We start from the raw sequence: 17,786 nt of genomic DNA, 5'->3' as shown, positions 1-17,786 counted from the left end.
ATACCAAATAAAAAAAATCTACTCTAGAAAATCTACATTACACTTAACTTTGAAAAACTTTAGTTTTATTTTTCACTTTCTGCACTTTTTCCATTCATACGTGCATGACATTTTGAGGCGAAAATTTTTTTTGACTTTTATATATTTTGAGGTCAAAAAAAAGTTCAACTTTTTTTGGCCGATTTTAACGCCTTACTATACTATGACATTTTTCATGACATTTTGAGGTCAGAAAAAGTTCGACTTTTTTTGGCATTTTTTGATGCCTTACGGACGTATGACGTTTTTCATGACATTTTGAGGTCAAAAAAATTTTTGACTTTTTTTGGCATTTTTTGACGCCTTACTATACTATGACGTTTTTTATGAAATTTTGAGGTCAAAAAATTTTGACTTTTTTTGGCATTTTTTGACGCCTTACTATACTATGACGTTTTTTATGACATTCTGAGGTCGAAAAAATTTTTGACTTTTTTTGCCCGAAAAAAACGCCTTACTATACTATGACGTTTTTTATAAAATTTTGAGGTCAAAAAAAATTTTGACTTTTTTTGCCCGAAAAAAACGCCTTACTATACTATGACGTTTTTTATGACATTTTGAGGTCGAAAAAATTTTTGACTTTTTTTGCCCAAAAAAACGCTATACTATACTATGACGTTTTTTATCAAATTTTGAGGTCAATAAAAATTTGGACTTTTTTTGTCCGATTTTGACGCCTTACTATACTATGATGTTTTTTATGAAATTTTGAGATCGAAAAAAATTTTGACTTTTTTTGCCCGATTTTGAAGACTTACTATACTATGACGTTTTTAATGACATTTTGAGGTCGAAAAAAATTTTGACTTTTTTTGCCCGAAAAAAACGCCATACTATACTAAGACGTTTTTTATCAAATTTTGAGGTCAATAAAAATTTTGACTTTTTTTGTCCGGGTTTTGACGCCTTACTATACTATGACGTTTTTTATGACATTTTGAGGTTAAAAAATTTTTTTGACTTTTTTTGTCATTTTTTGACGCCTTACGGTCGTATGACGTTTTCTATGACATTTTGAGGTCGAAAAATTTTTTGACTTTTTTCGTCTGATTTTGACGCCTTACTATACTATGACGTTTTTTATGACATTTTGAGGTCGAAAAAAATTTTGACTTTTTTTGTCCGAAAAAAACGGCATACTAAACTATGACGTTTTTTATGACATTTTGAGGTTAAAAAAAATTTTGACTTTTTTTGTCCGATTTTGACGCCTTACTATACTATGACGTTTTTTATGACATTTTGAGGTTAAAAAAATTTTTGACTTTTTTTGTCCGATTTTGACGCCTTACGGCCGTATGACATTTTCTATGACATTTTGAGGTCAAAAAAAATTTGGACTTTTTTTGTCCGATTTTGACCCATTACTATACTATGACGTTTTTTATGACATTTTGAGGTCGAAAAAATTTTTGACTTTTTTTGCCCGAAAAAAACGCCTTACTATACTATGACGTTTTTTATAAAATTTTGAGGTCAAAAAAAATTTTGACTTTTTTTGTCCGATTTTGACGCCTTACTATACTATGACGTTTTTTATGACATTTTGAGGTCGAAAAATTTTTTGACTTTTTTTGTCCGATTTTGACGCCTTACTATACTATGACGTTTTTTATGACATTTTGAGGTCAAAAAAATTTTTGACTTTTTTTGTCCGATTTTGACGCCTTACTATACTATGACGTTTTTTATGACATTTTGAGGTTAAAAAAAATTTTGACTTTTTTTGTCATTTTTTGACGCCTTACGGCCGTATGACATTTTCTATGACATTTTGAGGTCAAAAAAAATTTGGACTTTTTTTGTCCGATTTTGACCCCTTACTATACTATGACGTTTTTTATGACATTTTGAGGTCGAAAAAATTTTTGACTTTTTTTGCCCGAAAAAAACGCCTTACTATACTATGACGTTTTTTATAAAATTTTGAGGTCAAAAAAAATTTTGACTTTTTTTGCCTGAAAAAAACGCCTTACTATACTATGACGTTTTTTATGACATTTTGAGGTCGAAAAAAATTTTGACTTTTTTTGCCTGAAAAAAACGCCTTACTATACTATGATGTTTTTTATGAAATTTTGAGATCGAAAAAAATTTTGACTTTTTTTGCCCGATTTTGAAGACTTACTATACTATGACGTTTTTAATGACATTTTGAGGTCGAAAAAAATTTTGACTTTTTTTGCCCGAAAAAAACGCCATACTATACTAAGACGTTTTTTATCAAATTTTGAGGTCAATAAAAATTTTGACTTTTTTTGTCCGGGTTTTGACGCCTTACTATACTATGACGTTTTTTATGACATTTTGAGGTCAAAAAAAATTTTGACTTTTTTTGTCCGATTTTGACGCCTTACTATACTATGACGTTTTTTATGACATTTTGAGGTCGAAAAATTTTTTGACTTTTTTTGTCCGATTTTGACGCCTTACTATACTATGACGTTTTTTATGACATTTTGAGGTCAAAAAAATTTTTGACTTTTTTTGTCCGATTTTGACGCCTTACTATACTATGACGTTTTTTATGACATTTTGAGGTTAAAAAAAATTTTGACTTTTTTTGTCATTTTTTGACGCCTTACGGCCGTATGACATTTTCTATGACATTTTGAGGTCAAAAAAAATTTGGACTTTTTTTGTCCGATTTTGACCCCTTACTATACTATGACGTTTTTTATGACATTTTGAGGTCGAAAAAATTTTTGACTTTTTTTGCCCGAAAAAAACGCCTTACTATACTATGACGTTTTTTATAAAATTTTGAGGTCAAAAAAAATTTTGACTTTTTTTGCCTGAAAAAAACGCCTTACTATACTATGACGTTTTTTATGACATTTTGAGGTCGAAAAAAATTTTGACTTTTTTTGCCTGAAAAAAACGCCTTACTATACTATGATGTTTTTTATGAAATTTTGAGATCGAAAAAAATTTTGACTTTTTTTGCCCGATTTTGAAGACTTACTATACTATGACGTTTTTAATGACATTTTGAGGTCGAAAAAAATTTTGACTTTTTTTGCCCGAAAAAAACGCCATACTATACTAAGACGTTTTTTATCAAATTTTGAGGTCAATAAAAATTTTGACTTTTTTTGTCCGGGTTTTGACGCCTTACTATACTATGACGTTTTTTATGACATTTTGAGGTTAAAAAAATTTTTGACTTTTTTTGTCATTTTTTGACGCCTTACGGCCGTATGACGTTTTTTATGACATTTTGAGGTCAAAAAAAATTTTGACTTTTTTTGTCCGATTTTGACGCCTTACTATACTATGACGTTTTTTATGACATTTTGAGGTTAAAAAAAATTTTGACTTTTTTTGTCCGAAAAAAACGGCATACTAAACTATGACGTTTTTTATGACATTTTGAGGTCAAAAAAAATTTAGACTTTTTTTGTCCGATTTTGACGCCTTACTATACTATGACGTTTTTTATGACATTTTGAGGTTAAAAAAAATTTTGACTTTTTTTGTCCGAAAAAAACGCCATACTATACTATGACGTTTTTTATCAAATTTTGAGGTCAATAAAAATTTTGACTTTTTTTGTCCGATTTTGACGCCTTACTATACTATGACGTTTTTTATGACATTTTGAGGTTAAAAAAAATTTTGACTTTTTTTGTCATTTTTTGACGCCTTACGGCCGTATGACGTTTTTTATGACATTTTGAGGTCAAAAAAAATTTTGACTTTTTTTGTCCGATTTTGAAGACTTACTATACTATGACGTTTTTAATGAAATTTTGAGGTCGAAAAAAATTTTGACTTTTTTTGCCCGAAAAAAACGCCATACTATACTAAGACGTTTTTTATCAAATTTTGAGGTCAATAAAAATTTTGACTTTTTTTGTCCGGATTTTGACGCCTTACTATACTATGACGTTTTTTATGACATTTTGAGGTTAAAAAAAATTTTGACTTTTTTTGTCATTTTTTGACGCCTTACGGCCGTATAACGTTTTTTATGACATTTTGAGGTCAAAAAAATTTTTGACTTTTTTTGTCCGATTTTGACGCCTTACTATACTATGACGTTTTTTATGACATTCTGAGGTCGAAAAAATTTTTTACTTTTTTTGCCCGAAAAAAACGCCTTACTATACTATGACATTTTTTATCAAATTTTGAGGTCAAAAAAATTTTTGACTTTTTTTGCCTGAAAAAAACGCCTTACTATACTATGACGTTTTTTATGACATTTTGAGGTTAAAAAAATTTTTGACTTTTTTTGTCATTTTTTGACGCCTTACGGCCGTATAACGTTTTTTATGACATTTTGAGGTCAAAAAAAATTTTGACTTTTTTTGTCCGATTTTGACGCCTTACTATACTATGACGTTTTTTATGACATTCTGAGGTCGAAAAAAATTTTGACTTTTTTTGCCCGAAAAAAACGCCATACTATACTATGACGTTTTTTATCAAATTTTGAGGTCAAAAAAAATTTTGACTTTTTTTGCCTGAAAAAAACGCCTTACTATACTATGACGTTTTTTATGACATTCTGAGGTCGAAAATTTTTTTGACTTTTTTTGCCCGAAAAAAAACGCCTTACTATACTATGACGTTTTTTATAAAATTTTGAGGTCAAAAAAAATTTTGACTTTTTTTGCCTGAAAAAAACGCCTTACTATACTATGACGTTTTTTATAAAATTTTGAGGTCAATAAAAATTTTTACTTTTTTTGTCCGATTTTGACGCCTTACTATACTATGACGTTTTTTATGACATTTTGAGGTTAAAAAAATTTTTGACTTTTTTTGTCCGATTTTGACGCCTTACTATACTATGACGTTTTTTATGACATTCTGAGGTCGAAAAAATTTTTGACTTTTTTTGTCCGAAAAAAATGCCTTACTATACTATGACGTTTTTTATAAAATTTTGAGGTCAATAAAAATTTTGACTTTTTTTTCCCGATTTTGACGCCTTACTATACTATGACGTTTTTTATGACATTTTGAGGTTAAAAAAATTTTTGACTTTTTTTGTCATTTTTTGACGCCTTACGGCCGTATGACGTTTTTTATGACATTTTGGGGTAAAAAAAAATTTTGACTTTTTTTGTCCGATTTTGACGCCTTACTATACTATGACGTTTTTTATGACATTTTGAGGTCGAAAAAAATTTTGACTTTTTTTGTCATTTTTTGACGCCTTACGGCCGTATGACATTTTCTATGACATTTTGAGGTCAAAAAAATTTTTGACTTTTTTTGTCCGATTTTGACCCCTTACTATACTATGATGTTTTTTTATGACATTTTGAGGTCGAAAAAATTTTTTACTTTTTTTGCCCGAAAAAAACGCCTTACTATACTATGACGTTTTTTATAAAATTTTGAGGTCAAAAAAAATTTTGACTTTTTTTGTCTGAAAAACACGCCTTACTATACTATGACGTTTTTTATGACATTTTGAGGTCGAAAAAATTTTTGACTTTTTTTGCCCGAAAAAAACGCCATACTATACTATGACGTTTTTTATCAAATTTTGAGGTCAATAAAAATTTTGACTTTTTTTGTCCGATTTTGACGCCTTACTATACTATGACGTTTTTTATGACATTTTGAGGTTAAAAAAAATGTTGACTTTTTTTGTCATTTTTTGACGCCTTACGGCCGTATGACGTTTTTTATGACATTTTGATGTCAAAAAAAATTTTGACTTTTTTTGTCCGATTTTGACGCCTTACTATACTATGACGTTTTTTATGACACTTTGAGGTCGAAAAAAATTTTGACTTTTTTTGTCCGAAAAAAACGGCATACTATACTATGACGTTTTTATCAAATTTTGAGGTCAATAAAAATTTTGACTTTTTTTGTCCGATTTTGACGCCTTACTATACTATGACGTTTTTTATGACATTTTGAGGTTAAAAAAAATGTTGACTTTTTTTGTCATTTTTTGATGCCTTACGGCCGTATAACGTTTTTTATGACATTTTGAGGTCAAAAAAAATTTTGACTTTTTTTGTCCGATTTTGACGCCTTACTATACTATGATGTTTTTTATGACATTCTGAGGTCGAAAAAATTTTTGACTTTTTTTGCCCGAAAAAAACGCTTTACTATACTATGACGTTTTTTATAAAATTTTGAGGTCAAAAAAAATTTTGACTTTTTTTGCCTGAAAAAAACGCCTTACTATACTATGACGTTTTTTATGACATTTTGAGGTCAAAAAAAATTTTGACTTTTTTTGTCCGAAAAAAACGCCATACTATACTATGACGTTTTTTATCAAATTTTGAGGTCAATAAAAATTTTGACTTTTTTTGTCCGATTTTGACGCCTTACTATACTATGACGTTTTTTATGACATTTTGAGGTTAAAAAAAATTTTGACTTTTTTTGTCATTTTTTGACGCCTTACGGCCGTATGACGTTTTTTATGACATTTTGAGGTCAAAAAAAATTTTGACTTTTTTTGTCCGATTTTGAAGACTTACTATACTATGACGTTTTTAATGAAATTTTGAGGTCGAAAAAAATTTTGACTTTTTTTGCCCGAAAAAAACGCCATACTATACTAAGACGTTTTTTATCAAATTTTGAGGTCAATAAAAATTTTGACTTTTTTTGTCCGGGTTTTGATGCCTTACTATACTATGACGTTTTTTATGACATTTTGAGGTTAAAAAATTTTTTTGACTTTTTTTGTCATTTTTTGACGCCTTACGGCCGTATGACGTTTTCTATGACATTTTGAGGTCGAAAATTTTTTTGACTTTTTTCGTCCGATTTTGACGCCTTACTATACTATGACGTTTTTTATGACATTCTGAGGTCGAAAAAAATTTTGACTTTTTTTGTCCGAAAAAAACGGCATACTAGACTATGACGTTTTTATGACATTTTGAGGTCGAAAAAAATTTTGACTTTTTTTGCCTGAAAAAAACGCCTTACTATACTATGACGTTTTTTATGACATTTTGAGGTCGAAAAAATTTTTGACTTTTTTTGCCCGAAAAAAACGCCTTACTATACTATGACGTTTTTTATCAAATTTTGAGGTCAAAAAAAATTTTGACTTTTTTTGCCTGAAAAAAACGCCTTACTATACTATGACGTTTTTTATAAAATTTTGAGGTCAAAAAAAATTTTGACTTTTTTTGCCTGAAAAAAACGCCTTACTATACTATGACGTTTTTTATCAAATTTTGAGGTCAATAAAAATTTTGACTTTTTTTGTCCGATTTTGACGCCTTACTATACTATGACGTTTTTTATGACATTTTGAGGTTAAAAAAAATTTTGACTTTTTTTGTCATTTTTTGACGCCTTACGGCCGTATAACATTTTTTATGACATTTTGAGGTCAAAAAAAATTTTGACTTTTTTTGTCCGATTTTGACGCCTTACTATACTATGACGTTTTTTATGACATTCTGAGGTCGAAAAAATTTTTTACTTTTTTTTTGCCCGAAAAAAACGCCTTACTATACTATGACATTTTTTATAAAATTTTGAGGTCAAAAAAATTTTTGACTTTTTTTGCCTGAAAAAAACGCCTTACTATACTTTGACGTTTTTTATGACATTTTGAGGTCGAAAAAATTTTTGACTTTTTTTGCCCGAAAAAAAGGCCATACTATACTATGACGTTTTTTATCAAATTTTGAGGTCAAAAAAAATTTTGACTTTTTTTGCCTGAAAAAAACGCCTTACTATACTATGACGTTTTTTATGACATTCTGAGGTCGAAAATTTTTTTGACTTTTTTTGCCCGAAAAAAACGCCTTACTATACTATGACGTTTTTTATAAAATTTTGAGGTCAAAAAAAATTTTGACTTTTTTTGCCTGAAAAAAACGCCTTACTATACTATGATGTTTTTTATGAAATTTTCAGATCGAAAAAAATTTTGACTTTTTTTGCCCGATTTTGAAGACTTACTATATTATGACGTTTTTAATGACATTTTGAGGTCGAAAAAAATTTTGACTTTTTTTGCCCGAAAAAAACGCCATACTATACTAAGACGTTTTTTATCAAATTTTGAGGTCAATAAAAATTTTGACTTTTTTTGTCCGGGTTTTGACGCCTTACTATACTATGACGTTTTTTATGACATTTTGAGGTTAAAAAAAATTTTGACTTTTTTTGTCATTTTTTGACGCCTTACGGCCGTATAACGTTTTTTATGACATTTTGAGGTCAAAAAAAATTTTGACTTTTTTTGTCCGATTTTGACGCCTTACTATACTATGACGTTTTTTATGACATTCTGAGGTCGAAAAAATTTTTTACTTTTTTTGCCCGAAAAAAACGCCTTACTATACTATGACATTTTTTATCAAATTTTGAGGTCAAAAAAATTTTTGACTTTTTTTGCCTGAAAAAAACGCCTTACTATACTATGACGTTTTTTATGACATTTTGAGGTTAAAAAAATTTTTGACTTTTTTTGTCATTTTTTGACGCCTTACGGCCGTATAACGTTTTTTATGACATTTTGAGGTCAAAAAAAATTTTGACTTTTTTTGTCCGATTTTGACGCCTTACTATACTATGACGTTTTTTATGACATTCTGAGGTCGAAAAAAATTTTGACTTTTTTTGCCCGAAAAAAACGCCATACTATACTATGACGTTTTTTATCAAATTTTGAGGTCAAAAAAAATTTTGACTTTTTTTGCCTGAAAAAAACGCCTTACTATACTATGACGTTTTTTATGACATTCTGAGGTCGAAAATTTTTTTGACTTTTTTTGCCCGAAAAAAAACGCCTTACTATACTATGACGTTTTTTATAAAATTTTGAGGTCAAAAAAAATTTTGACTTTTTTTGCCTGAAAAAAACGCCTTACTATACTATGACGTTTTTTATAAAATTTTGAGGTCAATAAAAATTTTTACTTTTTTTGTCCGATTTTGACGCCTTACTATACTATGACGTTTTTTATGACATTTTGAGGTTAAAAAATTTTTTGACTTTTTTTGTCCGATTTTGACGCCTTACTATACTATGACGTTTTTTATGACATTCTGAGGTCGAAAAAATTTTTGACTTTTTTTGTCCGAAAAAAATGCCTTACTATACTATGACGTTTTTTATAAAATTTTGAGGTCAATAAAAATTTTGACTTTTTTTTCCCGATTTTGACGCCTTACTATACTATGACGTTTTTTATGACATTTTGAGGTTAAAAAAATTTTTGACTTTTTTTGTCATTTTTTGACGCCTTACGGCCGTATGACGTTTTTTATGACATTTTGAGGTAAAAAAAAATTTTGACTTTTTTTGTCCGATTTTGACGCCTTACTATACTATGACGTTTTTTATGACATTTTGAGGTCGAAAAAAATTTTGACTTTTTTTGTCATTTTTTGACGCCTTACGGCCGTATGACATTTTCTATGACATTTTGAGGTCAAAAAAAATTTTGACTTTTTTTGTCCGATTTTGACCCCTTACTATACTATGATGTTTTTTTATGACATTTTGAGGTCGAAAAAATTTTTTACTTTTTTTGCCCGAAAAAAACGCCTTACTATACTATGACGTTTTTTATAAAATTTTGAGGTCAAAAAAAATTTTGACTTTTTTTGTCTGAAAAACACGCCTTACTATACTATGACGTTTTTTATGACATTTTGAGGTCGAAAAAATTTTTGACTTTTTTTGCCCGAAAAAAACGCCATACTATACTATGACGTTTTTTATCAAATTTTGAGGTCAATAAAAATTTTGACTTTTTTTGTCCGATTTTGACGCCTTACTATACTATGACGTTTTTTATGACATTTTGAGGTTAAAAAAAATGTTGACTTTTTTTGTCATTTTTTGACGCCTTACGGCCGTATGACGTTTTTTATGACATTTTGATGTCAAAAAAAATTTTGACTTTTTTTGTCCGATTTTGACGCCTTACTATACTATGACGTTTTTTATGACACTTTGAGGTCGAAAAAAATTTTGACTTTTTTTGTCCGAAAAAAACGGCATACTATACTATGACGTTTTTATCAAATTTTGAGGTCAATAAAAATTTTGACTTTTTTTGTCCGATTTTGACGCCTTACTATACTATGACGTTTTTTATGACATTTTGAGGTTAAAAAAAATGTTGACTTTTTTTGTCATTTTTTGATGCCTTACGGCCGTATAACGTTTTTTATGACATTTTGAGGTCAAAAAAAATTTTGACTTTTTTTGTCCGATTTTGACGCCTTACTATACTATGATGTTTTTTATGACATTCTGAGGTCGAAAAAATTTTTGACTTTTTTTGCCCGAAAAAAACGCTTTACTATACTATGACGTTTTTTATAAAATTTTGAGGTCAAAAAAAATTTTGACTTTTTTTGCCTGAAAAAAACGCCTTACTATACTATGACGTTTTTTATGACATTTTGAGGTCAAAAAAAATTTTGACTTTTTTTGTCCGAAAAAAACGCCATACTATACTATGACGTTTTTTATCAAATTTTGAGGTCAATAAAAATTTTGACTTTTTTTGTCCGATTTTGACGCCTTACTATACTATGACGTTTTTTATGACATTTTGAGGTTAAAAAAAATTTTGACTTTTTTTGTCATTTTTTGACGCCTTACGGCCGTATGACGTTTTTTATGACATTTTGAGGTCAAAAAAAATTTTGACTTTTTTTGTCCGATTTTGAAGACTTACTATACTATGACGTTTTTAATGAAATTTTGAGGTCGAAAAAAATTTTGACTTTTTTTGCCCGAAAAAAACGCCATACTATACTAAGACGTTTTTTATCAAATTTTGAGGTCAATAAAAATTTTGACTTTTTTTGTCCGGGTTTTGATGCCTTACTATACTATGACGTTTTTTATGACATTTTGAGGTTAAAAAATTTTTTTGACTTTTTTTGTCATTTTTTGACGCCTTACGGCCGTATGACGTTTTCTATGACATTTTGAGGTCGAAAATTTTTTTGACTTTTTTCGTCTGATTTTGACGCCTTACTATACTATGACGTTTTTTATGACATTCTGAGGTCGAAAAAATTTTTGACTTTTTTTGTCCGAAAAAAACGGCATACTAGACTATGACGTTTTTATGACATTTTGAGGTCGAAAAAAATTTTGACTTTTTTTGCCTGAAAAAAACGCCTTACTATACTATGACGTTTTTTATGACATTTTGAGGTCGAAAAATTTTTTGACTTTTTTTGTCCGAAAAAAACGCCATACTATACTATGACGTTTTTTATCAAATTTTGAGGTCAATAAAAATTTTGACTTTTTTTGTCCGATTTTGACGCCTTACTATACTATGACGTTTTTTATGACATTTTGAGGTTAAAAAAAATTTTGACTTTTTTTGTCATTTTTTGACGCCTTACGGCCGTATGACGTTTTTTATGACATTTTGAGGTCAAAAAAAATTTTGACTTTTTTTGTCCGATTTTGAAGACTTACTATACTATGACGTTTTTAATGACATTTTGAGGTCGAAAAAAATTTTGACTTTTTTTGCCCGAAAAAAACGCCATACTATACTAAGACGTTTTTTATCAAATTTTGAGGTCAATAAAAATTTTGACTTTTTTTGTCCGGGTTTTGACGCCTTACTATACTATGACGTTTTTTATGACATTTTGAGGTTAAAAAATTTTTTTGACTTTTTTTGTCATTTTTTGACGCCTTACGGTCGTATGACGTTTTCTATGACATTTTGAGGTCGAAAAATTTTTTGACTTTTTTCGTCTGATTTTGACGCCTTACTATACTATGACGTTTTTTATGACATTTTGAGGTCGAAAAAAATTTTGACTTTTTTTGTCCGAAAAAAACGGCATACTAAACTATGACGTTTTTTATGACATTTTGAGGTTAAAAAAAATTTTGACTTTTTTTGTCCGATTTTGACGCCTTACTATACTATGACGTTTTTTATGACATTTTGAGGTTAAAAAAAATTTTGACTTTTTTTGTCCGATTTTGACGCCTTACGGCCGTATGACATTTTCTATGACATTTTGAGGTCAAAAAAAATTTGGACTTTTTTTGTCCGATTTTGACCCATTACTATACTATGACGTTTTTTATGACATTTTGAGGTCGAAAAAATTTTTGACTTTTTTTGCCCGAAAAAAACGCCTTACTATACTATGACGTTTTTTATAAAATTTTGAGGTCAAAAAAAATTTTGACTTTTTTTGTCCGATTTTGACGCCTTACTATACTATGACGTTTTTTATGACATTTTGAGGTCGAAAAATTTTTTGACTTTTTTTGTCCGATTTTGACGCCTTACTATACTATGACGTTTTTTATGACATTTTGAGGTCAAAAAAATTTTTGACTTTTTTTGTCCGATTTTGACGCCTTACTATACTATGACGTTTTTTATGACATTTTGAGGTTAAAAAAAATTTTGACTTTTTTTGTCATTTTTTGACGCCTTACGGCCGTATGACATTTTCTATGACATTTTGAGGTCAAAAAAAATTTGGACTTTTTTTGTCCGATTTTGACCCCTTACTATACTATGACGTTTTTTATGACATTTTGAGGTCGAAAAAATTTTTGACTTTTTTTGCCCGAAAAAAACGCCTTACTATACTATGACGTTTTTTATAAAATTTTGAGGTCAAAAAAAATTTTGACTTTTTTTGCCTGAAAAAAACGCCTTACTATACTATGACGTTTTTTATGACATTTTGAGGTCGAAAAAAATTTTGACTTTTTTTGCCTGAAAAAAACGCCTTACTATACTATGATGTTTTTTATGAAATTTTGAGATCGAAAAAAATTTTGACTTTTTTTGCCCGATTTTGAAGACTTACTATACTATGACGTTTTTAATGACATTTTGAGGTCGAAAAAAATTTTGACTTTTTTTGCCCGAAAAAAACGCCATACTATACTAAGACGTTTTTTATCAAATTTTGAGGTCAATAAAAATTTTGACTTTTTTTGTCCGGGTTTTGACGCCTTACTATACTATGACGTTTTTTATGACATTTTGAGGTTAAAAAAATTTTTGACTTTTTTTGTCATTTTTTGACGCCTTACGGCCGTATGACGTTTTTTATGACATTTTGAGGTCAAAAAAAATTTTGACTTTTTTTGTCCGATTTTGACGCCTTACTATACTATGACGTTTTTTATGACATTTTGAGGTCAAAAAAAATTTAGACTTTTTTTGTCCGATTTTGACGCCTTACTATACTATGACGTTTTTTATGACATTTTGAGGTTAAAAAAAATTTTGACTTTTTTTGTCATTTTTTGACGCCTTACGGCCGTATAACGTTTTTTATGACATTTTGAGGTCAAAAAAAATTTTGACTTTTTTTGTCCGATTTTGACGCCTTACTATACTATGACGTTTTTTATGACATTTTGAGGTCGAAAAATTTTTTGACTTTTTTTGTCCGATTTTGACGCCTTACTATACTATGACGTTTTTTATGACATTTTGAGGTCAAAAAAATTTTTGACTTTTTTTGTCCGATTTTGACGCCTTACTATACTATGACGTTTTTTATGACATTTTGAGGTTAAAAAAAATTTTGACTTTTTTTGTCATTTTTTGACGCCTTACGGCCGTATGACATTTTCTATGACATTTTGAGGTCAAAAAAAATTTGGACTTTTTTTGTCCGATTTTGACCCCTTACTATACTATGACGTTTTTTATGACATTTTGAGGTCGAAAAAATTTTTGACTTTTTTTGCCCGAAAAAAACGCCTTACTATACTATGACGTTTTTTATAAAATTTTGAGGTCAAAAAAAATTTTGACTTTTTTTGCCTGAAAAAAACGCCTTACTATACTATGACGTTTTTTATGACATTTTGAGGTCGAAAAAAATTTTGACTTTTTTTGCCTGAAAAAAACGCCTTACTATACTATGATGTTTTTTATGAAATTTTGAGATCGAAAAAAATTTTGACTTTTTTTGCCCGATTTTGAAGACTTACTATACTATGACGTTTTTAATGACATTTTGAGGTCGAAAAAAATTTTGACTTTTTTTGCCCGAAAAAAACGCCATACTATACTAAGACGTTTTTTATCAAATTTTGAGGTCAATAAAAATTTTGACTTTTTTTGTCCGGGTTTTGACGCCTTACTATACTATGACGTTTTTTATGACATTTTGAGGTTAAAAAAATTTTTGACTTTTTTTGTCATTTTTTGACGCCTTACGGCCGTATGACGTTTTTTATGACATTTTGAGGTCAAAAAAAATTTTGACTTTTTTTGTCCGATTTTGACGCCTTACTATACTATGACGTTTTTTATGACATTTTGAGGTCAAAAAAAATTTAGACTTTTTTTGTCCGATTTTGACGCCTTACTATACTATGACGTTTTTTATGACATTTTGAGGTTAAAAAAAATTTTGACTTTTTTTGTCATTTTTTGACGCCTTACGGCCGTATAACGTTTTTTATGACATTTTGAGGTCAAAAAAAATTTTGACTTTTTTTGTCCGATTTTGACGCCTTACTATACTATGACGTTTTTTATGACATTCTGAGGTCGAAAAAATTTTTTACTTTTTTTGCCCGAAAAAACGCCTTACTATACTATGACATTTTTTATCAAATTTTGAGGTCAAAAAAATTTTTGACTTTTTTTGCCTGAAAAAAACGCCTTACTATACTATGACGTTTTTTATGACATTTTGAGGTTAAAAAAATTTTTGACTTTTTTTGTCATTTTTTGACGCCTTACGGCCGTATAACGTTTTTTATGACATTTTGAGGTCAAAAAAAATTTTGACTTTTTTGTCCGATTTTGACGCCTTACTATACTATGACGTTTTTTATGACATTCTGAGGTCGAAAAAAATTTTGACTTTTTTTGCCCGAAAAAAACGCCATACTATACTATGACGTTTTTTATCAAATTTTGAGGTCAAAAAAAATTTTGACTTTTTTTGCCTGAAAAAAACGCCTTACTATACTATGATGTTTTTTATGACATTCTGAGGTCGAAAATTTTTTTGACTTTTTTTGCCCGAAAAAAAACGCCTTACTATACTATGACGTTTTTTATAAAATTTTGAGGTCAAAAAAAATTTTGACTTTTTTTGCCTGAAAAAAACGCCTTACTATACTATGACGTTTTTCATAAAATTTTGAGGTCAATAAAAATTTTGACTTTTTTTGTCCGATTTTGACGCCTTACTATACTATGACGTTTTTTATGACATTTTGAGGTTAAAAAAAATTTTGACTTTTTTTGTCCGAAAAAAACGCCTTACTATACTATGACGTTTTTTATAAAATTTTGAGGTCAATAAAAATTTTGACTTTTTTTTCCCGATTTTGACGCCTTACTATACTATGACGTTTTTTATGACATTTTGAGGTTAAAAAAATTTTTGACTTTTTTTGTCATTTTTTGACGCCTTACGGCCGTATGACGTTTTTTATGACATTTTGAGGTCAAAAAAAATTTTGACTTTTTTTGTCCGATTTTGACCCCTTACTATACTATGATGTTTTTTATGACATTTTGAGGTCGAAAAAATGTTTTACTTTTTTTGCCCGAAAAAAACGCCTTACTATACTATGACGTTTTTTATAAAATTTTGAGGTCAAAAAAAATTTTGACTTTTTTTGTCTGAAAAAAACGCCTTACTATACTATGACGTTTTTTATGACATTTTGAGGTCGAAAAAATTTTTGACTTTTTTTGCCCGAAAAAAAACGCCATACTATACTATGACGTTTTTTATCAAATTTTGAGGTCAATAAAAATTTTGACTTTTTTTGTCCGATTTTGACGCCTTACTATACTATGACGTTTTTTATGACATTTTGAGGTTAAAAAAAATGTTGACTTTTTTTGTCATTTTTTGACGCCTTACGGCCGTATGACGTTTTTTATGACATTTTGAGGTCAAAAAAAATTTTGACTTTTTTTGTCCGATTTTGACGCCTTACTATACTATGACGTTTTTTATGACACTTTGAGGTCGAAAAAAATTTTGACTTTTTTTGTCCGAAAAAACGGCATACTATACTATGACGTTTTTATCAAATTTTGAGGTCAATAAAAATTTTTACTTTTTTTGTCCGATTTTGACGCCTTACTATACTATGACGTTTTTTATGACATTTTGAGGTTAAAAAAAATTTTGACTTTTTTTGTCATTTTTTGACGCCTTACGGCCGTATAACGTTTTTTATGACATTTTGAGGTCAAAAAAAATTTTGACTTTTTTTGTCCGATTTTGACGCCTTACTATACTATGATGTTTTTTATGACATTCTGAGGTCGAAAAAATTTTTGACTTTTTTTGCCCGAAAAAAACGCCTTACTATACTATGACGTTTTTTATAAAATTTTTAGGTCAAAAAAAATTTTGACTTTTTTTGCCTGAAAAAAACGCCTTACTATACTATGACGTTTTTTATGACATTTTGAGGTCAAAAAAAATTTTGACTTTTTTTGTCCGAAAAAAACGCCATACTATACTATGACGTTTTTTATCAAATTTTGAGGTCAATAAAAATTTTGACTTTTTTTGTCCGATTTTGACGCCTTACTATACTATGACGTTTTTTATGACATTTTGAGGTTAAAAAAAATTTTGACTTTTTTTGTCATTTTTTGACGCCTTACGGCCGTATGACGTTTTTTATGACATTTTGAGGTCAAAAAAAATTTTGACTTTTTTTGTCCGATTTTGAAGACTTACTATACTATGACGTTTTTAATGAAATTTTGAGGTCGAAAAAAATTTTGACTTTTTTTGCCCGAAAAAAACGCCATACTATACTAAGACGTTTTTTATCAAATTTTGAGGTCAATAAAAATTTTGACTTTTTTTGTCCGGGTTTTGATGCCTTACTATACTATGACGTTTTTTATGACATTTTGAGGTTAAAAAAATTTTTTGACTTTTTTTGTCATTTTTTGACGCCTTACGGCCGTATGACATTTTCTATGACATTTTGAGGTCGAAAATTTTTTTGACTTTTTTCGTCTGATTTTGACGCCTTACTATACTATGACGTTTTTTATGACATTCTGAGGTCGAAAAAAATTTTGACTTTTTTTGCCCGAAAAAAACGGCATACTAAACTATGACGTTTTTATGACATTTTGAGGTCGAAAAAAATTTTGACTTTTTTTGCCTGAAAAAAACGCCTTACTATACTATGACGTTTTTTATGACATTTTGAGGTCGAAAAAATTTTTGACTTTTTTTGCCCGAAAAAAACGCCTTACTATACTATGACGTTTTTTATCAAATTTTGAGGTCAAAAAAAATTTTGACTTTTTTTGCCCGAAAAAAACGCCTTACTATACTATGACGTTTTTTATAAAATTTTGAGGTCAAAAAAAATTTTGACTTTTTTTGCCTGAAAAAAACGCCTTACTATACTATGACGTTTTTTATCAAATTTTGAGGTCAATAAAAATTTTGACTTTTTTTGTCCGATTTTGACGCCTTACTATACTATGACGTTTTTTATGACATTTTGAGGTTAAAAAAAATTTTGACTTTTTTTGTCATTTTTGACGCCTTACGGCCGTATAACGTTTTTTATGACATTTTGAGGTCAAAAAAAATTTTGACTTTTTTTGTCCGATTTTGACGCCTTACTATACTATGACGTTTTTTATGACATTCTGAGGTCGAAAAAATTTTTTACTTTTTTTGCCCGAAAAAAACGCCTTACTATACTATGACCTTTTTTATAAAATTTTGAGGTCAAAAAAATTTTTGACTTTTTTTGCCTGAAAAAAACGCCTTACTATACTTTGACGTTTTTTATGACA

General features: G+C 28.6%; 1 protein-coding gene across 7 annotated transcripts in view; it reads right to left on the bottom strand.

The window, feature by feature from the left end:
* Positions 1 to 17,786, bottom strand: part of LOC121194170 (target of Nesh-SH3) — a 50,839-nt gene that overhangs the window by 2,326 nt on the left and 30,727 nt on the right. The gene's annotated exons all lie outside the window — the stretch shown is intronic.

Source organism: Toxotes jaculatrix, chromosome 15 (assembly GCF_017976425.1).
Source record: "Toxotes jaculatrix isolate fToxJac2 chromosome 15, fToxJac2.pri, whole genome shotgun sequence".
In the NCBI taxonomy this organism is placed as follows: domain Eukaryota; kingdom Metazoa; phylum Chordata; class Actinopteri; family Toxotidae; genus Toxotes; species Toxotes jaculatrix.
This window is presented reverse-complemented; position numbering and strand designations above follow the sequence as displayed.